Genomic DNA, 21,525 nt, shown 5'->3' on the forward strand with positions numbered 1-21,525 from the left:
GAGCCCGATACTTCGCCATCATGAGATTCCTACATTTTAACGACATCGCCCAGTGCCACCCCCGAAATCACCCAGATCATGACAGGCTCTTCAAAATCCGGCTCTTACTCAATTATTTTTCTGAGAAGTTCCCCCAATTGTATACCCCGGACCAACACATCTGTGTGGATGAGTCCCTTATCAAATTTAGTGGCAGACTACAAATAAAACAATTCATCCCCAGCAAAAGAGCCCGCTATGGTGTGAAGGTGTACAAATTGTGTGACCGAGTCACAGGATACCTGTATGCCTTCAGAGTATACAAAGGCAAGGACACCCAGCTCAATCCCCCTAATTGCCCAGACTACTTGGGATCAAGTGGCAAAATTGTTTGGGAACTAATCAACCCCCTATTAGAAAAAGGATACCATCTATACGTGGACAACTTCTATACCTCGCTTCCCCTGTTCCACAACCTGCACCAGAAGCAGACGCCAGCATGTGGCACCATTAGAAACAACAGGAAAGGCTTTCCTCAAAGCCTGGTGAACAAAAAGTTGAAAAAAGGAGCATCAGCAAGTCTGAGAAACAATGCGGTTCTGGCGGTGAAGTGGAAGGACAGAAGGGATGTCTATATGCTATCTACTGTCCACAATCACACCATTGTTGAAACCCGCAGAAGGCGTGGCACCACCATCCGAAAGCCCACTTGCATCCAGGACTATAATTTGTTTATGGGGGGGTCGACTTCAATGACCAGATGCTTGAACCCTATCTTGCTACAAGAAGAACGTACCATTGGTACAAAAAAGTTGCCATTTATTTTTTTCAATTGGCCATATACAATTCTTATGTAATTTACAGCAACTCCACCCAAAACCCCAAACGCTTCCTTCGCTACCAAGAGGACCTTATCACTGCCCTTATTTTCCCAAACGATACACCCCAAACCATCCGATCTGATGTATTAAGTCGTCTCGGCGAGCGTAATTTTCCCGATAAAATCCCTCCCACAGAAACAGGCCGACGACGTCAAAAAAAATGCAAGGTATGCACCAGTCAAGGAGTCAGACGAGACACAGCTTACCATTGTGCTGATTGTCCTTCCAAACCAGGCCTCTGTATAACTGAATGTTTTCGTCGTTACCACACCAAACTAAATTATTAATCCTCCATTCCTGCCTTCACACACCTTCACACCCCTTATGCCACTGCCTGCTCTGTAACTGACCCCGGCTTGTTTTTTGACCACGATTCTGCCTAACGATTTTGTAATGCCTCTGCCTGATCTGGAACTGACCCTGGACTGTTTTTTCGACCATTCTTCTGCCTAACGATTCTGTACTGCCTCTGCCTGATCTGGAACTGACCTCGGACTGTTTGACCATGTTTTTGCCTGCCTCATGGACTGATCTTGTACCCTGCTACTGGACTAGTGGGAACACAGGGGTCTCACATATGTGAGGGGTGCCAGAAAAGTTTTTCTGGATGAAGAAAACATTTTTTTGTTTTCTCATCCTAGATTAGGGTCTGGTTGCCCGGAGGCTTCAAAGAGATTTGGGTGGGAGAAGCCTCTACCCCTGTCCCCATTCTGTCCTGAACGAGGCCCTACTTCTGCCTGCTGCCTGTAGGACCTATGCCATCATGCCTCTGCCTGTTGCATGAACTGACCACCTGCACTAACACTGACGGGATAGTATCCCTGCCTGGACGTTGCTGACCAAGTCCGTGCCTGCTGCCTGGACCAGTGCTATCCTGCTGTGTAGAACTGCGCTACTATTACAGGTAATCTTTTGTTTACGTTTTGTTCAGCATAATGTATTTTAGGCAGGGCTTTTTTTCAGGGGGAACTTGGGGGAACTCAGTTCCACCACCTTTGGCTCAGACTCTTTGGTGCCTGCTCACCACAATCACTTGTAAACACAGAAGTCTGGTTTCTGTGTTTACAAGTGACAGCTCTGCACTCTGTGTGTAACCCCCCTGAACTCTGCACTCTGTATGTAATGCAATCCTGGTATTTAATGCCCCTTTAAGATCTTTCTACAGTTTGTGAAATCTGAATGGGGTCTTGGTTGAGTTCCTGCACCTATTTTCTGAGAAAAAAAGCTCTGATTTTAGGGTGTAATTCTTGGTATGTGCATGCTATGTGTCTCTGGAACACCTGACGGTGTTCCTTGCATGTTGGATCTCTGTATGTGGTCAGGCTGTGTAGAAGTCTCACACATGTGGTATCGTTGTACTCAGGAGGAGTAGCAGAATTTATTTTGGGGTTTAATTTTTGCTATGTACATGCTATGTGTTGGAAATATCTTATCAATGGACAACTTTGTGTAAAAAAATGCGTTTTCATTTTTTTTTCCACATGTTCCAAAAACTTCTGGAAAAAAATGAACCGTTCAAAAGACTCATTATGCCTCATAGATTATACGTTGGGGTGTTAGCTTTTCAAAATGGGGTCATTTTGTGGGTAATTCCATTGTCCTGGTGTTCCAGGGCCTTCAAAAGTGTAATAGGTAGTCAACTAGTTAGATGTGCAATTTATGCTCCTAAAACCCCTGATGGCGCTCCCTGCATTTTGGGCCTCTGTATGTGGCTAGGCAGTAAAAAAGTCTCACACATGGGGTATCGTTCTACTCAGAAGGAGTAGCAGAATGTATTTTGGGGTGTCATTTTTGCTATGTACATGCTATGTGAGAGAAATAAGCTAATACAATGACAATTTTGAGAACATTTTGAAATAAAAAATAAAAATCTTAATTTTGCAAAGTATTGTGGGAAAAAAATACAACTTCAAATAACTCACCATGCCTCTTAAATACCTTGGAATGTCTACTTTCCAAAAAGGGGTTATTTGGGGGGCATTTGAACTTTCCTGGCTTGTTAGCGTCTCAAGAAATGAGATAGGCCTTCAGTACATCAGGTGTGATCAGATGTGATACATTTTTATGATTTGCACTATAGCTTGTAGACTCTAAAACTTTCACACAGACCAAATAATTTCCAAAATAATGTGGGTTATTTTTATCAAAGACATGTAGCAGTATAAATTGTGGCCCAAATTTATGAAGAAATATTAATAATTTGCAAAATTTTATCACAGAAACTAAGAAAAAAACATTTTTTTTCAAAATTTTCGGTCTTTTTTCATTAATAGCGCAAAAAATAAAAAACCCAGAGGTGATCAAATACCACCAAAAGAAAGCTCTATTTGTATGAAAAAAAGGACAAAAAAATCATTTGGGTACAGTGTTGCATGACTGAGTAATTGTCATTCAAAGTGTGAGAGTGCTGAAAGCTGAAAATTGCTCTGGGCAGGAGGGGTGTTTAAGTGCCCAGTATGGAAGTGGTTAAAGGTAAAGGTTGAGTAAAAAATTTGGGTCTTAGCAGATAAGGGTAATTTATGTTATACCATAGTCAAGAGAGGCCCGGAGCAAAGACAGAACCTGCAATAGGCGCAGGGCCGGCCATGATAGGGTTAACAAAACCCTGCTCTGGTTTGGTGGGAGTGATTAGCAGGGAAGCAGAGCTAGGGGGAGGGAAGGTTATAAATTCCTCCTCCCCACGCTTCCCAGGTAACACACGAGGAGAGAAGTTTCCCACCCACCCTCCCTATGTTGGTTATGTTAGGGGGGGTAATTGGTTTGCTGGGATAGTAAAGGTATGTTATACGGTGTTTGTGGGTTTGTGGTGCTTTCCTTGTTTTTGTCTCTCCCACACAGGTGCGAAATTATGATGTTGTGGCGGCGGCGGGTGTTTTGGACTTTGCAGGAGAAGAAATTACCCTAAAGTGGATGCCATTACCCAGAGGTGGTATGGGTTCTGAAGGGGCGGTTAGTCCAGTCTACCAAGGTGTAGCTGGAAAGTTGGTTAATGGGGGGCACTGCGGTCAGTTGGTCGTCTCTGAGTCAGTTTGTCGGCTTGAGGCCTAAGACCAGAGTTAGGTACCGCAGTGCTCAAAAGGTTTAAAATGGTCACAAGTGGTGTTAATGTGCCTGCAAAGTCCAGCACCAGTAGTGTTAAAATTGTATCTTAGGTATACATAGGTTTATGTGTGGAAAATGTTATTTAATGTTATTTAATATTTAAAAAAGGTTATTTAAAATAAATGGAGGCTGCTACGGCCAGTTTTTTACTCCAAAGAATACAGTAGTGGTCTCAGTTCATTATTAAAGGTAAAGGTTGAGTAAAAAATGTGGGTCTTAGCAGATAAGGGTAATTTATGTTATACCATAGTCATGGCTTTTGCAAAAGCAGTTTGCACAGTTCAACACACATGGCTAATGAGATAAATAGAGAAGATAATTCATACCTTCACACCCAAAGACAGTGTGCGTGTACATGGCTCCAGCTCTCTCTATCCACCACAATTGGATAAAAACAAGTGTTTTTCTATTTTTTGAGTTGCAGGGCAGTACTTCTCCTTCCTAGCCTAGGCAAGAAGGACATTGTATAAGCATGCATAAAGGAGGTAATGGACTGTGCTGGGCTTTGGGACCCATCAGAGATTTTTGGCACATCTGCGTTGTGTGTTTCCATGTGCAAGCATGTAAAAATGGTGAATTGAAGGAGGTCTGTGAACTCTTTCCCTGCACATGCATGAGCACAGCTTGGAAGGTGTCATGCATATGCAGTAATGTTTGTTTGTCAGCTTACCTCTCCATGTGTTCAGCTTAAGAGGCCAGCCACTCTCACCTGGTGGCTTAAAGCGGTTGTAAACCCGCATCAAAAAAAAAAAATTTTCTCCTGTAAGGCAAAAGTCATAATGAGCTAATATGCACCGCATATTAGCTCATTATGAAATACTTACCTCGGAACGAGGTGTGTAGCACTTACCTGGTCCTCGCCGAGCGAGATTTCATCTTGCCTCAGCGTGTCTTCCGGGTATCGCCGCTCCAGCGCTGTGATTGGCTGGAGCGGCGATGACGTCACTCCTGCGCGTGCGTGCGGGAGATTTAAAACTCGGCAAGGTCCGGCGGTTGCCGGTCCTTTCGCCGTAGATCCCCCTGCGCATGCGCCGCCCCGCATTGCGAGGGGAATATCTCCTAAACCATGCAGGTTTAGAAGATATTCTCCTTACCTACAGGTAAGCCTTGTTATAGGCTTACCTGTAGGTAAAAGTAAAAAAAGTGGGTTTACAACCACTTTAAGTAATCTCTCCTCAAAGCATGGCTACACCCCAGCCCCTATCAGGGAACTCTATATTAACCTGTGCACTGCAAGCCAGCCCTGCTGATTCCAGTTACTGATCTTGGCTTGTTCTTGACTATCCTTACCTGCTTGTTGTCCCGACCTTTTGGCTATCTCCTGACTATCCTTTGTTTTCTCAGTCTGTAGTCTACCATGAGTGTGAGCTGGGAGGCTCTAGGGGTTGTGACCTGGAGCCAGACTGCAGCTAAATCCATCCCCACCACTAGGGGCCTCTGGTGAACACCCGCTGGCTCTTAGATACTGCGCCCTTGGAAATCTCATGCTTTAGCTCCCAGTGTCATCCGTGTAGGTACTACCGAGTACTTGCTCTTGTGTATCACCTAGAGTGCCATCCGCTGCAGCCAGCCGTAGGGTCCGCTACCCTGCGGTGCACTCCAGACCCCAGCAGGGTGCATCTGTCACCTGGACTCAGATGACCTGACAGTTTGATCAGTCATGGACCCAGCTGACGTGCCGCTACCCACAGATGATCCATTGCAGGGCATAGTCCTTAGACTTGAGACCCAGGAATCAAATCAGACTAAGGTGATGCGATTCCTCCAGGATCTGACATCCCACTTTGAGCAGCTTCAGGCCCCCCTGTGGGAGAAGAATGATCCTGTGGTTTCCAGCCTGTTCGACTTCTTGAAGCTCTTTCTTAACATCTTCGAGGAGCCGGCTCGGGTTTCTTCAGTGATCAGTGCCCTTTTACGTCTTCGCCAAGAAGCTTCTTCAGTGGGAAAATATGCTCTTCTGTAACATATCCTTACTTCTGATTTAAGCTGGAACAATGAGACCATGGTTACAACCTTTATACATGGCCTTTCTGACCAAGTGGAAGATGAATTAGCAGGAAGAGCCATCCCCGCCGGTCTGGACGATTTAATTTCCTTGTGTAACCAGATCGACATTCGTTTTCAGGAGAGGTCCCTAGAAAAAAAAAACACCAGCACTCCCAGGGCCCTAGCCAGTCTGAGCTCTCCTCCCTTCATCCCGTGGAGCATCTTCTGCCTGCTGAGGAACTTATACAGCTGAGCCGGACCAGACTAACCTCTGAATAACATGCTAGGCGCAGAACTCTGGGCTTTTGTCTCTATTGTGGGGGCAAGGGTCATTTTCGTGACTCCTGCTCGCGTCGTCTGGGAAATGCTCGGGTCTAATACATCTGAAAGGTTGAGTATTGGACCCAGAAACATCACCTTCTCATCTTCTTCTTCCAGTGTTCCTTAATGTAGGTGCTTTTTCTCAATCGATCTTTGCATATCTGGATTCCAGGCTGCTGGCAATTTTATGGACTGGGGAACTGCTTCTTCCATGAAGCTAACCCTTTCACCCCTCTCTACGCCACTGGTAGTCTCTTCAATTGATGGCACTGTTCTACCAGGTGGTCCTATCTGCTTCCAGACTCTACCTTTTTAAGATGACTGTAGGGATACTCCACCAGGAGTGGATATCCTTTCTCATTCTACCCAAGGCTTTTACATCCATTGCATTGGGCCTTCCCTGGCTACAGCTCCACCCTCCACATGTGGACTGGGTCTCTGGGCAGATCCTGACTTGAGGTCCCTCATGTTTCTCGTCCTGCCTTCTCAAGGTGTGGCCCCCAAGGAGAGACTTCCGGTTACTACCACATCGGTATCTTCTGATCTTTCCACTGCATACAGTGATTACCGGGATGTATTCTGTAAGAAATTAGCTGAGGTGCTTCCTCCCCACAGGGCTTTTGACTGTGCTATTGACCTTGTCCTTGGAGCAACCCTGCCCATGGGTCATACCTACCCTCTGTCCATCCCAAAGACCCAGGCCATGTCAGAGTATGTCGCTGAGAATCTAGAGAGGTTACATGTGGAAATCCTCATTGCCTGCAGGAGCAGGGTTCTTTTTAGTTGCCAAAAAGGATTGTACCTTGAGACCCTGCATCGACTATCGAGGGTTAAACGCAGTGACTTAATATCTGAGCTATTTGATAGATTGAAGGGTGCCTCCATTTTCACCAAGTTATGCCTTTTGGTTTGTGTAATGCCCCAGATGTGTTTCAAAACGTTGTCAATGAAATCTTCAGGGATCTGCTGTACCACTTTGTTGTCATCTATCTGGATGACATTTTCATCTTTTCGGAAAATCTGCTTGTCCACAGAAACCATGTCCGCACTGTACTTCAGCGCCTTAGAGAGAATAATCTGTATGCCAAGCTGGAGAAAAGGTTCTTTTGAATGTTCTGAGGTGCTGTTTCTGGGATGCTTTATCTCGAGTTTGGGTCTTCATATGGATAATGGAAAGGTCTTGGCCATTACCAACTGGCCTCTTCCTGCTAGCCTCAAGGCCACACAGCGCTTTCTTGGGTTCACTAATTATTTTAGGCAGTTCATAAGGAATTAGTCTTCCATTGCTGCGCCTATTATCGCTTTGACCAAGAAGGGTGCAAATGCCAAGCACTGGCCTCCTGAAGCTGTCTCTGCATTTCACAACCTGAAACAGGCCTTTGTTTCTGGACCTCTCGAGGAGACCTAATCCTGGGGATCCATTTTTTATTAATATAGACGCTTCTTCAATAGGGGTGCTAGCTGTGCTTCCTTAATCCTTTGAGAAGAGATGTCAACCATGTGCATTCTTCTCCAAAACAAATTCTCAGGCAGAGAGAAATTATGCTATCGGCGATCGCAAACTTCTTGCAATTAAATTAATGTTAGAGGACTGGCGTCATTTCTTGGAGGGTTCCCCTCACTCCATAATAATTTTTACTGATCACAAGAATCTACAGTACCTACAGAATGCTAACATCTGAATCCCAGGCAGGCCAGATGGAGTCTTTTCTTTTCCCATTTTAATTTCACGATTACATACAAACCTGGTCCTTGCAACGGTCGGGCTGATGCACTCTCTAGGTCATTTGACACTTTGGACGAGCAGTCCACCCCTGAACCTGAGCCGATTGTTCCGACCTCATGCATTGTTGCCCATTCTACCACCCTGGAGTCAAAAATTCCTCCTGGCAAGACCTTCGTCCCCACGAAGCTAGGAGCTAAGATCCTTTGTTGGGGACATGATTCTAAGGTGGCAGGTCATGCTGGGTTTCTCCGATCCTTTCTGCTCATCAGTCATCACTACTGGTAGCTTAATCTCCGCTTGGATGTCAGACTACATTAAGGCTTGTCATGTCTGTGCTCAGTCTAAATCCTCCACACATGTCCCTGCTGGTCTTCTTCTGCCCTTGCCCATTCCTAAGGAGCCATTGTCTCACATTGCCATGGATTTTATCATCAGATATAATAAGGTCATTTGGGTGGTAATCGATCGGCTATCCAAGATGACTCATTTTGTTCCTCTTTCTGGTCTACCTTCTGCTCCTGCCTTGGTTCCCTTTTTTGTTCGAGAAATTTTTCGCCTCCATGGGGTTCCTTCTCATATTGTTTCCGACAGGGGTGTTCAATTTACGCCTCATTTTTGGAGAGCCTTTTGCAAATCCCTCAATATTGTCTTGGATTTTTCCTCTTTATACCACCCTCAATCCAATGGACAGACAGAGGGTTAATCAGGAGTTAGAGGTCTTTCTTCGCACCTTAGTCTCTGGTCATCATGACGATTAGTCCTCTCTACTACGGTGGGCAGAATTCTCTCACAACAATCATGTAAATACCAGTTCTCAGAAAACACTCTCAACTCCCATTTCCCATGACCTGTTCTCCAAATATTCCAGCTTTGGCTATGGCTCAGGAGTCTTTCAATTCCATTTGTGGTGACGTTCATTATCCCCTCCAGGCAGCTACTGACAAATTCAAAGGCTTTGCCGACCGCCGCTTGATAAACCACCTTCTATACAGCCAGTGGACAAAGTCTGGCTGTCCACCAGGAACATCAAGCTCTGAGTTCCTTCTCTGAAGTTTGCCCCAAGATTCATTGGTCTGTACACTATAACCTATAAACTGAATCCGGTTTCCAGATTTCTAAAAGCCTCAAAAGCTCTAACTCTTTCCATGTGGCCTTCTGAAACCTTTAGTCCTCAATAAGTTCTCTCATCCTCTCCCTACCGCGGCCCTGATCTCAAAGGATAATCAGGAGTTAGTCAAGGTTAGTCAAATTCTGGATTCCTGGCTCCGTAGAGGCATTCTTCAGTACCTTGTTCATTGGAAAGGGTTTGGTCCTGAGGAGAGGTCTTAACAGTGGCGGCTGGTGCTCAAAATTTTTGGGGGGGGCGCAAACGAAAAAAAAAAAATTGCAGCCTCACTGTGCCCATCACATGCAGCCACTGTGCCATCAAATGCAGCCACTGTGCCATGCCACCAAATGCAGCCACTGTGCCATCAATTGTCACCACTGTGCCATGCCAAACACAGCAACTGTGCCATCAATTGTCACCACTGTGCCATGCAACACAGCAACTGTGCCATCAATTGTCACCACTGTGCCATGCCATCAAATGCAGTCACTGTGCCATCAATTGTCACCACTGTGCCATGCCATCAAACAGCAACTGTGCCATCAATTGTCACCACTGTGCCATGCCATCAAACACAGCCACTGTGCCATCAATTGTCACCACTGTGCCATGCAACACAGCAACTGTGCCATCAATTGTCACCACTGTGCCATGCCACCAAATGCAGCCACTGTGCCATAAATGGTTACCACTGTGCCATGCCATCAAACACAGCAACTGTGCCATCAATTGTCACCACTGTGCCATGCCATCAAATGCAGTCACTGTTCCATCAATTGTCACCACTGTGCCATGCCATCAAACAGCAACTGTGCCATCAATTGTCACCACTGTGCCATGCAACACAGCAACTGTGCCATCAATTGTCACCACTGTGCCATGCCATCAAACACAGCTACTGTGCCATCAAACGCAGCCACTGTGCCATCAATTGTCACCACTGTGCCATGCCATCAAACGCAGTCACTGTGCCATGCCATCAAACGCAGCCACTGTTCCATCAATTGTCACCACTGTGCCATGCCATCAAACACAGCCACTGTGCCCCTCAATTGTTACCACTGTGCCCTTAAATTGTCACCACTGTGCCCCATGATGCCACTGTGCCAATTGTCACCACTTTGTGCCCCATGATGCCACTGTGCACATTGTCACTCACCACTGTGCCCCATGATGCCACTGTGCCAATTGTCACCTCTGTGCCCTTTGTCACCACTGTGCCCCATGATGCCACTGTGCCAATTGTCACCTCTGTGCCCCATGATGCCGCTGTGCCCATTGTCACTCACCACTGTACCCCATGATGCCACTGTGCCAATTGTCACCTCTGTGCCCTTTGTCACCTCTGTGCCCCATGATGCCACTGTGCCAATTGTCACCTCTGTGCCCTTTGTCACCACTGTGCCCCATGATGTCACTGTGCCCCTTTCCCTGTAAAAAGCACTTACCTGAGGATTCCATGTCCTCCCTCGATGTCTTCTCCCGCTGTGGTGAAGCTTCAGCCAATCAGGTTCCTGATAACCAGAATCCGGGAACCTGATTGGCTGAAACGGTCGTTTGTCCTATGCAAGGAGCGCAGATTGCCTGCGCTCCGAGTATAGACATCCGAGAGCTGGAGAAAAGCCTATCAGAGCCGCTGGCTTTGATAGGCAGTTCCCCTCAGCCAACCAGCTGCCGCTATTCGGGTAACCAGCGTCCCACGTCCGGTTATATCAGTGTTTCTCAATTCCAGTCCTCAGGCCCCCCCAACAGGTCAGGTTTTCAGGATTTCCATTATTTTGCACAGGTGATTTGATCAGTTTCACTGCCTTAGTAATCACCACAGCCTTTTCATCTGAGGGAAATCCTGAAAACCTGACCTGTTGGGGGGGCCTGAGGACTGGAATTGAGAAACACTGGGTTATATGAATAGACCAGGCAGCTGGCAACCAACCAATAACATACATTCGTGCATTTATGCACGAATGTGTGTTATTTGCGAGAGGGGGTGGCGCTGCAGCGCCCTCTATAGACGGCCGCCAGAACTGCGGTTAAAATTTCAAAATGACATTTTAGCCGAATAAAAGTTCTTAAAGGGCCCGTTTTTTTTTGTGTGACTGTGGGAGGGGGCGGCGCCCGTGCGTCCCTATGGACGGGCCGCCACTGGGTCTTAAATCACTGCATCTGAGGTCTTTGCACTTCGACTGTTGAGGAGGTTTCAACTAAAGTTTCCCTCTAAACCTGAGCCCAGGCAAGGGAAGGGAGAGCTTACCTCTCCATGTGTTAAGCTTAAGAGGCCAGCCATTCTCACATTCTCACCTGGCTGCTTAAGTAATCTCTCCTCAAAGCATGGTTCCACTCCAGCCCCTATCAGGGAACTCTATATTAACCTATGCACTGAAAGGCAGCCCTGCTGATCAATATTGTGTTTGGCTTCCGTGTGCTACTTGCTGTGTGTTCTTTGTCTGATTCCAGTTACCGGTTGTGGCTTGTTCTTGACTATCCTTACCTGCTTGTTGCTCGGTCTTTTGGCTATCTCCTGAGTATCCTTTGTTGTCGCAGTCTGCTGCTTCCTCTCTACCTCCCTGTAGTCTACCATGAGTGTGGGCTGGGAGGCCCTAAGGATCGCGACCTGGAGCCAGACTGCAGCTAAATCCATCCCCACCACTAGGGGCCTCTGGTGAACACCCGCTGGCTATTAGATTCCGCGGCCTGGAAAATCTCATGTTCTAGCTCCTAGTGCCATCCGTGTTGGTACTACAGAGTATTTGCTCTCGTGTATCACCTAGAGCTCCATCTGCAGAAGTAAGCCATAGGGTCCGCTACCCTGCGATGCACTGCAGACCCCAACGGGGTGCATCTGTCACCTGGACTCAGGTGACCTGACAGAAGATTTCTGAATAGTTCCAAAGGCTGGGCAAATCCTTTTGGTGCATCTGCATATATGCCAGACATTTGAAAATGGCAATGCCGGTTGGGGGGCGACAAATACTTGATCAAGAGGGCTCAAGTTCTTTGTTAAAGTCTACAGGCTTATAAAATTATATTTGTATATGGGTAGAAAGCTGGCTAACTTCAGAGAGGAGTGATTATTCATTCATACGCTGAATGGTCTAGGGTTCAGTTTTGGGAATCTTACTTTTTAACCTATTTATACATGACATACAGTGTGTGAAAAAGTATTTGCTCCTTTGTGATTACATTTTTTTGGCATATTTGGCAAACATACAGTAAATGATTCAGATCAAACAAATATTATTACACAAAGGCCCCGTACACACGAGAGGATCTATCCGCTGGAATTTATCCGCGGATCGGTTTCAGCGGATAGATCCGCTGGTGTGTACGATCCAGCGGATATTTATCTGCAGATATTTTTCCGGCCGATGGATTTCCAGCGGATAAAAATTTCTTAGCATGCTAAGAAATCTATCCGCTGGAATCCAGTCCAGCGGATTGATCTGGTGGTCTGTACAGACTCACCGGATCAATCCGTCCGTCCCTCGCATGCGTCGTAATGATTCGACGCATGCGTGGAAGTCCTTATATTACAGCGTTGCGCACGTCGCCGCTTCATCATCGCGGTGACGGCGCGACACGTCACCGCGGAGGGAATTCCGCGCGGATTTTGATCTGATGGTTATTACAACCATCAGATCAAAATCCGCCAGAGGATTTATCCGCGGAAACGGTCCGGAGGACCATTCCCGCGGATAAATCCTCTCGTGTGTACGGGGCCAAAGATAACCCGAGTGAATACAAAATGCAGTTTTTAAATGAAGATTTAATTTATTAAGGGAAATAAGCTGTCCAAACCTGCCTGGTCCTATGTGAAAAAGGAATTGCCCCTTAAACCTAATAACTGGTTGTGCCACCGTTGGCAGCAACTGCAATCAAGCATTTGCAATAACTGGCAATGAGAATTTTGGCTCTATCTTCTTTGCAGAATTGTTTCCATTCAGCCACAGAGGGTTTTTGAGCATGAGTGGCCTGTTTAAGGTCATGCCACAGCATCTCAGATTTTCCGGACTTTGACTAGGCCACTCCAAACCCTAATATATATATATATTTTTTTGAGCCATTCAGAGGTGAACTTGCCGGTGTGGTTTGGATCATTGTCCTGCTGCATAACCCAAGTGCGCTTGAGGTCACAAATTGATGGCTGGACATTCTCCTTCAGGATTTTCTGGTAGAGTGCAGAATTCATGGTTCCATCAATTATGGGAAGTTGTCCAGGTCCTGAAGCTGCCAAATATGACCATCACACTAACATCACCATGTTTGACTGTTGATGTGATGTTCTTTTATGAAAATCTGTGTTAGTTTTACAACAAATGTAACGGGATGTACAGCTTCCAAAAAGTTTATTTTGTCTCATCGGTCCACAGAATATTTGCCCAAACATTTTGGGGATAATTAAGATTTTTTGGGCAAATGTGAGATGAGCCTTTGTGTTGGTCAGCAGTGGCTTTCACCTTGGAACTCTCCTATGGTTGCTATTTTTGCCCAGTCTCTTTCTTATTGTTGAATCATGAACACTGACTTTAACTGAGGAAAGAGAGGTCTGCAGTTCTTTAGATGTTGCTCTGGGTTCTTTTATGACTTCCTGGATGAGTCGTAGTGCTCTTGGGAGTATTTTTGGTAGGCCAGCCACTCCTGGGAAGGTTCACCACTGTTCCAAGTTTTCTCCATTTGTGGATAATGACTCTAACCGTGGGTCGCTAGAGTCCCAAAGCCTTATAAATAGCTTTGTAACCCTTTCCAGACTGATACCTGTCAATTAATTTGTTTCACATCTGTTCTTGTAATCAGGCCTGGGTGTGGCAAGTGAAATTTAACTCAACTTTCCAAAAAATCTGGCTAATCACAGTTCATTCATGATTTAGTTTGGGGGGCGGGGGGATTACTTTTTGACATAGGATCAGGCAGATTTGGACAGATTTTCTTTCCTTAATAAATGAAATCATCATTTAAAAACTGCATTTTGTATTTACTCGGGTTATCTTTGTGCATCATCAACATTTGTTTGATGATCTGAATGATTTAAATGTGACATGTGTAAAAAAAAAATCAGGAAGGGGGAAACTGTTTTCATAGCATAGTAGAGTTTGGGATTAAAGTAGCATTTCTGTGCGTGCAGATGATCCACTTTCTTAAGCAAGCAACATACCTTCTTGTCATTAAACAGGTATAGACTCAAAAACAGAATTCTCCCCATGTGCAAAGCATTAGTAAGGCCTCATCTGGAATATGCAGTGCAGTTATGGGCACCAGGTCAAAAAGGATATTGGGGAATCAGCAAAGGTTTGGAGATGGGCAACCAAACTGATACAAAGCATGGAAAATTTCAGCTACCAGTAAAAATTAACTGATTTTTTTTTTTCAGGGGGGGGGGATATGATCTCCATGTATAAATACATATGTGTTCCAAATAGTAAAATCTGTGAAGATTTAGTTACTGTAAGGCCATTACAAAGCACAAGGAGGCTTCTTCACAGTAAGAGCTGTAAAAAAAAAAAAAAAAAAAAAAGCTCTGGCCAACTGTGTAGATCATGGGTCTTCAAACTATGGCCCTCCAGTTGTTCAGGAACTACAATTCCCATCATGCCTAGTCATGTCTGTGAATGTCAGACTTTTACAATGCCTAATGGGATGTGTAGTTCTGCAACAGCTGGAAGGCAGTAGTTTGAGGATCCCTGGTGTAGATTGTTTTTAAAAAGAGCTCCCAAATTTAGCAAATTTGACAATGGGCCATATGTTTGTTTATTGAACTGCATGGGTTTGTGTATTTTTCAACCTGACTATGTTACTGTAACAACCACCTAGGGACAAGGAATTAAACAAACAAAGCATCAATATAGGAGGGCTTTGTGCAACAAGTCCATAGCACCTCCCGGATTCTTCGCAAAATATGTGGGAGAAGTTGAAACAGAGGGAAGCCTCAAATAAGGAAGAACTGGTCCTTAAGGTGTTACCAGTGCACCTTCCCCTCAGACACAACCTGTCCCAACTTGTTGTAGAACTTGGAATTTAGTAGATTCCCCTGCAGAGTTCCTTTTGCCACTATCTATACCTGGAATATGCACGGATGATAGCGACAGTCCTTGTGCTGTACAGAATGTGGTTCACCTTTATGAGCTGTATGACTCCTGGTGCCGCCCTGGTGGTTGATATATATGCCCCTGCAGAGGCTTTCCCACATAGAACCTACAACTGGTTTGTACCATAATCCAGAGCAAGGCGTACTGCCCAAAAGCTCAAAGATATTTATGAGCAGTATAGTCCACTGAACTATATATATATATATATATATATATATATATATATATATATATAGTCCAAAGTATAGCCACCCTACCAAATGGAGAAACTGGCATCAGTGGCTATTATCTTCCAATATCTGAAAGGAAGAATTCAACCTTTCTAGATTCCGAACCATCAACCATTAATCTTTAGCTGTGCAACACCCCAGGAACAGAGCCCTCTGGCAATCCAATGCCTGGATTTTCAAGTTCCAGACAGAGAGAGAAAATAATCCTCTCCAAGACCTGGAGTAGGACTGTACATATGGAATGTCCTTCAACCTAGATACAGCTTCCTGCTGCAAAATATATTCAAGGGATAGCTGGACCAACTGCTTCCTGATCAAAAGGTTATTGAGGTATACTGAGATTGACACCACCCTGCATTTTTAGCAAGTCCAGCACTGGAGCTAGGAGCTTTGTTAACCTCAGACGCTGTGGCCACCCCGAGGGATGGTCACAAAAAAGAAAACAGACGACTTTCAACTGCAATTACAGAAATCTTTGGTGAGGCTGGAAACAACCCGGCACATCAAGCTGTGTGTTTCCTGATAATTATGGGCCCCGTAATTTTCCTCTTGCAGAGAAGTGATCACTGAGCAGACTGAGCCTATGTGAAGCAGAAGGATGCCAAGCGGATTGAGATCTAAAGATAGACCTCCTGTCCCTATTCAGTTTTGAAGCTGCTACAATTTAATTGTTTTACAATAATGAGCCCATAACTTTTGCTCCAAGACCCAAATCAATGCAAAGACTGACCCGGCTAAGGTAGGAGCAACCACCTCAGAGACTGCTCTAAAATCTTTTGGTCCGAGATACTCTCAAACACAGAAACCTCAGATGCCCCCTTCACTTAGGAGGAAAACCTGGGCAGTCTCCCATCCAAGTAGTAACCAGGCTTGATCGGAGATCAGGCGCCACAGTGGCTCAAATCACCCTGATGCCATTGGTTCAACAGGAGACATGAACATTGCCAGACGACTGAACCTGAGGGCGGTGGCACCCTTCTAAGTAATTTAGCTAGTCTAACAGATACATACTAAAGTGACTGTATTAGACAAACTAATAAGCAGTTCCACAAGGATGCAGGCCTAGACAATGTTGGTCCACTGCTATACAACCCCGTAAGTATGTAAGTATGCAGGTACCCAGGTATGCAAACATGCAGGTAATACAAGTATTCTTGAAGGTAAGGATACTAATGCGCAAACCAACACTAACACAGGAGAGGCTAATAAGTAGCTGCTAGAGTTGCACCGATACCAATAAAGGTATCGGTATCGGTGCCGATACTAGGCATTTTCGTTAGTATCGGTACTTGCGAAAATGCTCCGATACCGAAACCGATACCGGAAGTGACGTCATCTTGGGAGTGGACCACCTCCTCCTCCCCTCCAGACATTGCCACCCCCGTCTCCTCCTACCAGTGACATCGCTAGGGGCCGCCGATTCCGATGAAACTCCGGGCTGACTGTCCTAACAGCCCACAAGCCTTGTCTCTGCAATCCGTGCTGCACACCTCCCTCCTCCAGCTCTGACTCACAACCACACAAAGTGCTGGGTCTGGGCTCTCCCGGGCTGAATGCTGAGTGTCTTGGATATGCAATAAAGTCTGGCAGCTTACCTGTCTCCATGTGTTCATTAGAGGCCTGACTCTGCTCTGGCTGTCTTTTTATCATCTCTCCTTCCTGTATGGCCCCACCCAGGCCATCCCAGGAAGTCTATATTAACTGTTGCACTGCAGGTCTGCAGTGCTGTTCAACTTTGTTTGTAGCTTGAGTTCCTGTCTGCCGTGTGATACGTTAACCTTTCTGTGTACCGATTTTGGCTAGTCCCTGACTACTCTTGTTTGCCTGTGACCTTGACCTTTTGGCCTGTCCCTTGGTTACCCTAGTCTGCCTGTTTCCCTGACCTCGGCTTACCCATCACTATCCCTTGTGTTCTCAGTGTCTGCTTCCCCTCTCTCCCTACGGAGCGTGACCTAAGGGACGCCAGGGGTCGCGACCTGGATCCAGCTGCAGTGGAGGCCATTCTCACCACCAGAGGCTCTAGTGAACACCAAGCTGGGTCTTAGACTCCGCGCCCTGGGGAATCTTGGGCTCACGCTTCGTCTCTGTTCGCAGCAGTCGGCTATAGGGTTCACTACCCTGTGGTGCATCCCTGACCCTAACTGGGTCGCGACCTGACAGTTTGAACAGCCATGAACCCGGCCGACATGCCGCTCCCCACAGACGATCCATCACAGGGCATTGTTCACAGACTCGAGACGCATGAAGCTAATTGGACTCAGGTGATGTGTTTTCTACAGGATCTGGTTTCCCACTTTGAACAGCTTCAGACTTTGTTGGGAACCCTGAATCCACAACCCCAAGTACAACCAGTGGCTGCGCCTGTCGCACCAGTCGCAGAGTCGCATTCACTGAAACTACCACCTCCAATTCGTTTTTCTGGAGACTCCAAGGCCTGCAGGAGGTTTCTTAGCCAATGCACCATTCATTTTGAGCTTCAGCCTCAAAACTTCCTGTCTGATCGGGCAAAGGTAGCCTATATAATTTCCCTCCTTTCCGGGGAAGCCTTAGCCTGGGTAGCCCCTCTGTGGGAATCAAATGATCCAGTGATTTCTAGCCTGTCTGTTTTCTTGAAACTTTTTCGGAATAGCTTTGAAGAACCGGCTCGTGTCTCTTCAGCGGCCAGCGCCCTTTTACGTCTCTGCCAAGAATCCCGTTCAGTGGGACAATATGCTCTTCAGTTCCATATCCTCTCAGCTGAATTGAGCTGGAACAATGAGGCCTTAGTCGCAACCATTTTGCATGGCCTTTCTGATAGAGTGAAGGATGAATTAGCAGGAAGAACCATCCCCACTGATCTGGACGGAGTGATCTCCTTGTGTAACCAGATCGATATTCGCTTTCAGGAAAGGACCCTAGAAAGGCGACGCCAGCATTCCTTGGTCCTTAGTCAGCCTGAGCTCCCCTCTCTTCGACCCGAGGAGCATCTCCTGCCAGCTGAGGAATCCATGCAGCTGGGGTTGGACCAGGCTATCTCCCGAGGAACGTGCTAAGCGCAGAACTCAGGGCCTGTGTCTCTACTGTGGGGGCAAAGGTCATTTTCGTGACACTTGCTCTCTTCGCCCAGGGAAACGCTCGGGTTCAATACATCTGGAAGGTGGAGTATTGGACCCAGAAATATCACCTTCACCTTTTCGTCTTCTTCTTTCTGTGTCCCTTCATCCTGGTGCTTCTTCTCATTCGGTCTCGGCATATCTGGATTCCGGAGCCGCTGGCAACTTCATGGACTGGGAAATCACATCGTCCATGAGACTTACCCTCTTGCCCCTCACCACGCCATTGTTGGTCTTGGCGATTGATGGCACTGTTCTCCAAGGGGGTCCTATTCCCTTCCAGACACTCCCAGTTAAGATGTCAGTAGGGACACTTCACCAGGAGTGGATATCCTTCCTTATCCTACCTGAGGCCTCAGCTCCTATCATTTTGGGTCTTCCTTGGTTAAGGCTCCATTCTCCACACATTGACTGGACTGCCGGAAAGATCCTGGCTTGGGGTCCCTCCTGTTCCACATCCTGCCTACCCAAGTTTGCCCAAAAAATAAACTTTCTGTTGCCACCATTCCAGTATCTTTTGCTCTTCCTACTGCATGTAGTGGTGTCCGGGATGTGTCCTGCAATAGTCAGGCTGATGCACTTTCTAGCCCATGTGGCACTCTGGGTGAGGAGCCTGCCTGTGAACCTGAGCCGATCATTCCCTCCAGTTTACCTTTGTCTGTCCCTAAAACGCACAGCCAGGCTAACTTGTCTGCAAGTTCCCCAGTCGCTACGCCTTGTGGTGCGATTCGGGTAGTCACTACACCTGACTATGCTATTCAGTTGGCCTCTGCATCAGCTATGCCAGGCCAGCACATGCCCAGTGATTTTCCTACCTTTTCTTGTTCAGGACCTTCTGCAACCTTGCCTCATCCTTGTACTATTACATCCATTCAAACCTGTCTAAGGGGCTCTCTGCATTCTGCTGGTTTTCCTCCTATCCAGCTTGACTCCTGTGTTATGTCACCTTCTAACCAACCTGATCTCAGGGTTCCTCTGACCTCTGCCCAGTCTGATGGTCCTGTGCTAGTTGCCCAGTTCATCTTTAAGGGTTTGGGGAACTCTCCTCAGATTCCTGTTGATCCTCTCGTGCCCTTGCTTATTCCCAAAAGGTCTTTGGTCCTCAATAAATCCTCTCATCCTCTCTCTACTTCGGTTCTGGTCAATGTTCTGGATTCTCGTCTCTGCAGAGGCATTCTTCAGTATCTTGTGCATTGGAGAGGGTTTGGTCCTGAGGAGGCATCTTGGATCGCTGCATCTGAGGTCTTTGCACCTCGTCTGTTGAGGAGGTTTCATCTGAGATTTCCCTTTAAGCCTGAGACCGGGCTGGGGAGGGGCCATAGGAGGGAGGGTACTGTCATGGATATGCAATAAAGTCTGGCAGCTTACCTGTCTCCATGTGTTCGTTAGAGGCCTGACTCTGTTCTGGCTGTCTTTTTATCATCTCTCCTTCCTGTATGGCCCCCACCCCAGGCCATCCCAGGAAGTCTATATTAACTGTTGCACTGCAGGTCTGCAGTACTGTTCAACTTTGTTTGTAGCTTGAGTTCCTGTCTGCCGATTTTGGCTCGTCCCTGACTACTCTTGTTTGCCTGTGACCCTGACCTTTTGGCCTGTCCCTTGGTTACCCTAGTCTGCCTGTTGCCCCGACCCCGGCTTACCCATCATTATCCCTTGTGTTCTCAGTGGCTGCTTCCCCTCTCTCCCTACTGAGCGTGACCTAGGGGACGCCAGGGGTCGCGACCTGGATCCAGCTGCAGCTAAGGCCATCCTCACCACAAGAGGCTCTGGTGAACACCAAGCTGGGTCTTAGACTCCGTGCCCTGGGGAATCTTGGGCTCACGCTTCCTCTGTTCGCAGCAGTCGGCTATAGGGTTCACTACCATGTGGTGCATCCCTGACCCTAACAGGGTGCACTTGTCACCTGGCCACAGGTGACCTGACACAGAGAAAGGAGGGACTCTGTATATAGACACTGTACAGTGGTATTCTGTTGCACTAAGCAGCGGGGCTCTCTCCCTTCTCCATGTGCTGTCCATCCAGCTCCTCTCCCACACTGTCTCTTGTACCATACAGTCTCTGGCTGTTTCCTGTACCATACAGTCTCTGGCTGTCTCCTGTACCATACAGTCTGATTGTCTCCTGTACCATGCCTGCAGTCTAAATTCTCTATAATGTCCCCTTTCTTATTGTGCAGTATAATCATTATAAATAAATAACCTTTCTGCTTGTCCACCCTTTAATTATTTTAATCAATAGATCTATTCTAGTGCTTTTCCAACATTGGGATTATGTGAAAAAGATGAATACCTCTAAGTGAGGTGAGATTTTTCGGGCAACCGGGAGGTTATTTTGTCTTCTGGTCAAGTTTGGTTTCTTTGACTGGAATGGTTGTTCACCTTTATTTGAGCTGATGCACTGGGAGTGGTAAGTACACTTTAGGGAGTTTGTTTCTATTTTTGGTCTCACTTTTTAGTGAAGAATCTAATACCCTCCCTGTACATATTTACCTAAATCTCTCCCCAGCCATTACACCTTCTATTGTTCTATGACTGCTGACTCCTTTGTGGAGACTTATGTTACTCCACCCCCCCATGGTTATGGAGTCCTCTGGATTGGGGGATCGTTATGGACATTAAGTACACCATCTGGTTTGTTTGCCCTGATTGCGGCTCACACACAAGCTCCATGGGGATGATCTAGGCGCTCTGTGTCTGGAAAGGGGTGAGTTCCACTTTCCTTTTACATATTGAGCTTTCCATCTCTCCCCCCTCTTCTCTACATGCTGCAAATGTCAAAAAACAAATCTTTGGTCACAGGTATATACTTTATATGTATGTTATTATATACCCTTCTTTTGTTTTAGGAAAAACTCTTGCTGCTTTCTATTCCCTGAAGAAAGATGTATTATTGAGACATCTGAAACGCGTCGGATAAATGATCACCTATACCCTTAGCCTAGTCCTGGGGTGTGTGGTGATCCTCTAGCAGTAATAATTTTCTCTATCCTGGAATTTTTCATTTTTTTAAATAATGTTGTC

At 46.4% G+C, this 21,525-nt stretch overlaps 1 protein-coding gene and 1 long non-coding RNA gene across 3 annotated transcripts in view; one reads left to right on the top strand and one right to left on the bottom strand.

The window, feature by feature from the left end:
• Positions 1–21,525, bottom strand: part of CACNA1I (calcium voltage-gated channel subunit alpha1 I) — a 2,078,868-nt gene that overhangs the window by 1,820,153 nt on the left and 237,190 nt on the right.
• On the top strand, positions 20,827–21,391 carry LOC120945427. 2 transcript variants are annotated; one of them, XR_005750568.1, is made up of 3 exons: positions 20,827–20,911; positions 21,011–21,208; positions 21,351–21,391. It is a non-coding gene; the product is annotated as an uncharacterized LOC120945427 (long non-coding RNA). The 2 variants fall into 2 exon arrangements; XR_005750567.1 differs by lacking the exon at positions 21,351–21,391 and having other exon boundaries at positions 21,011–21,209.

The sequence above is a fragment of the Rana temporaria genome, chromosome 7, assembly GCF_905171775.1.
Source record: "Rana temporaria chromosome 7, aRanTem1.1, whole genome shotgun sequence".
Lineage (NCBI taxonomy): Eukaryota > Metazoa > Chordata > Amphibia > Anura > Ranidae > Rana > Rana temporaria.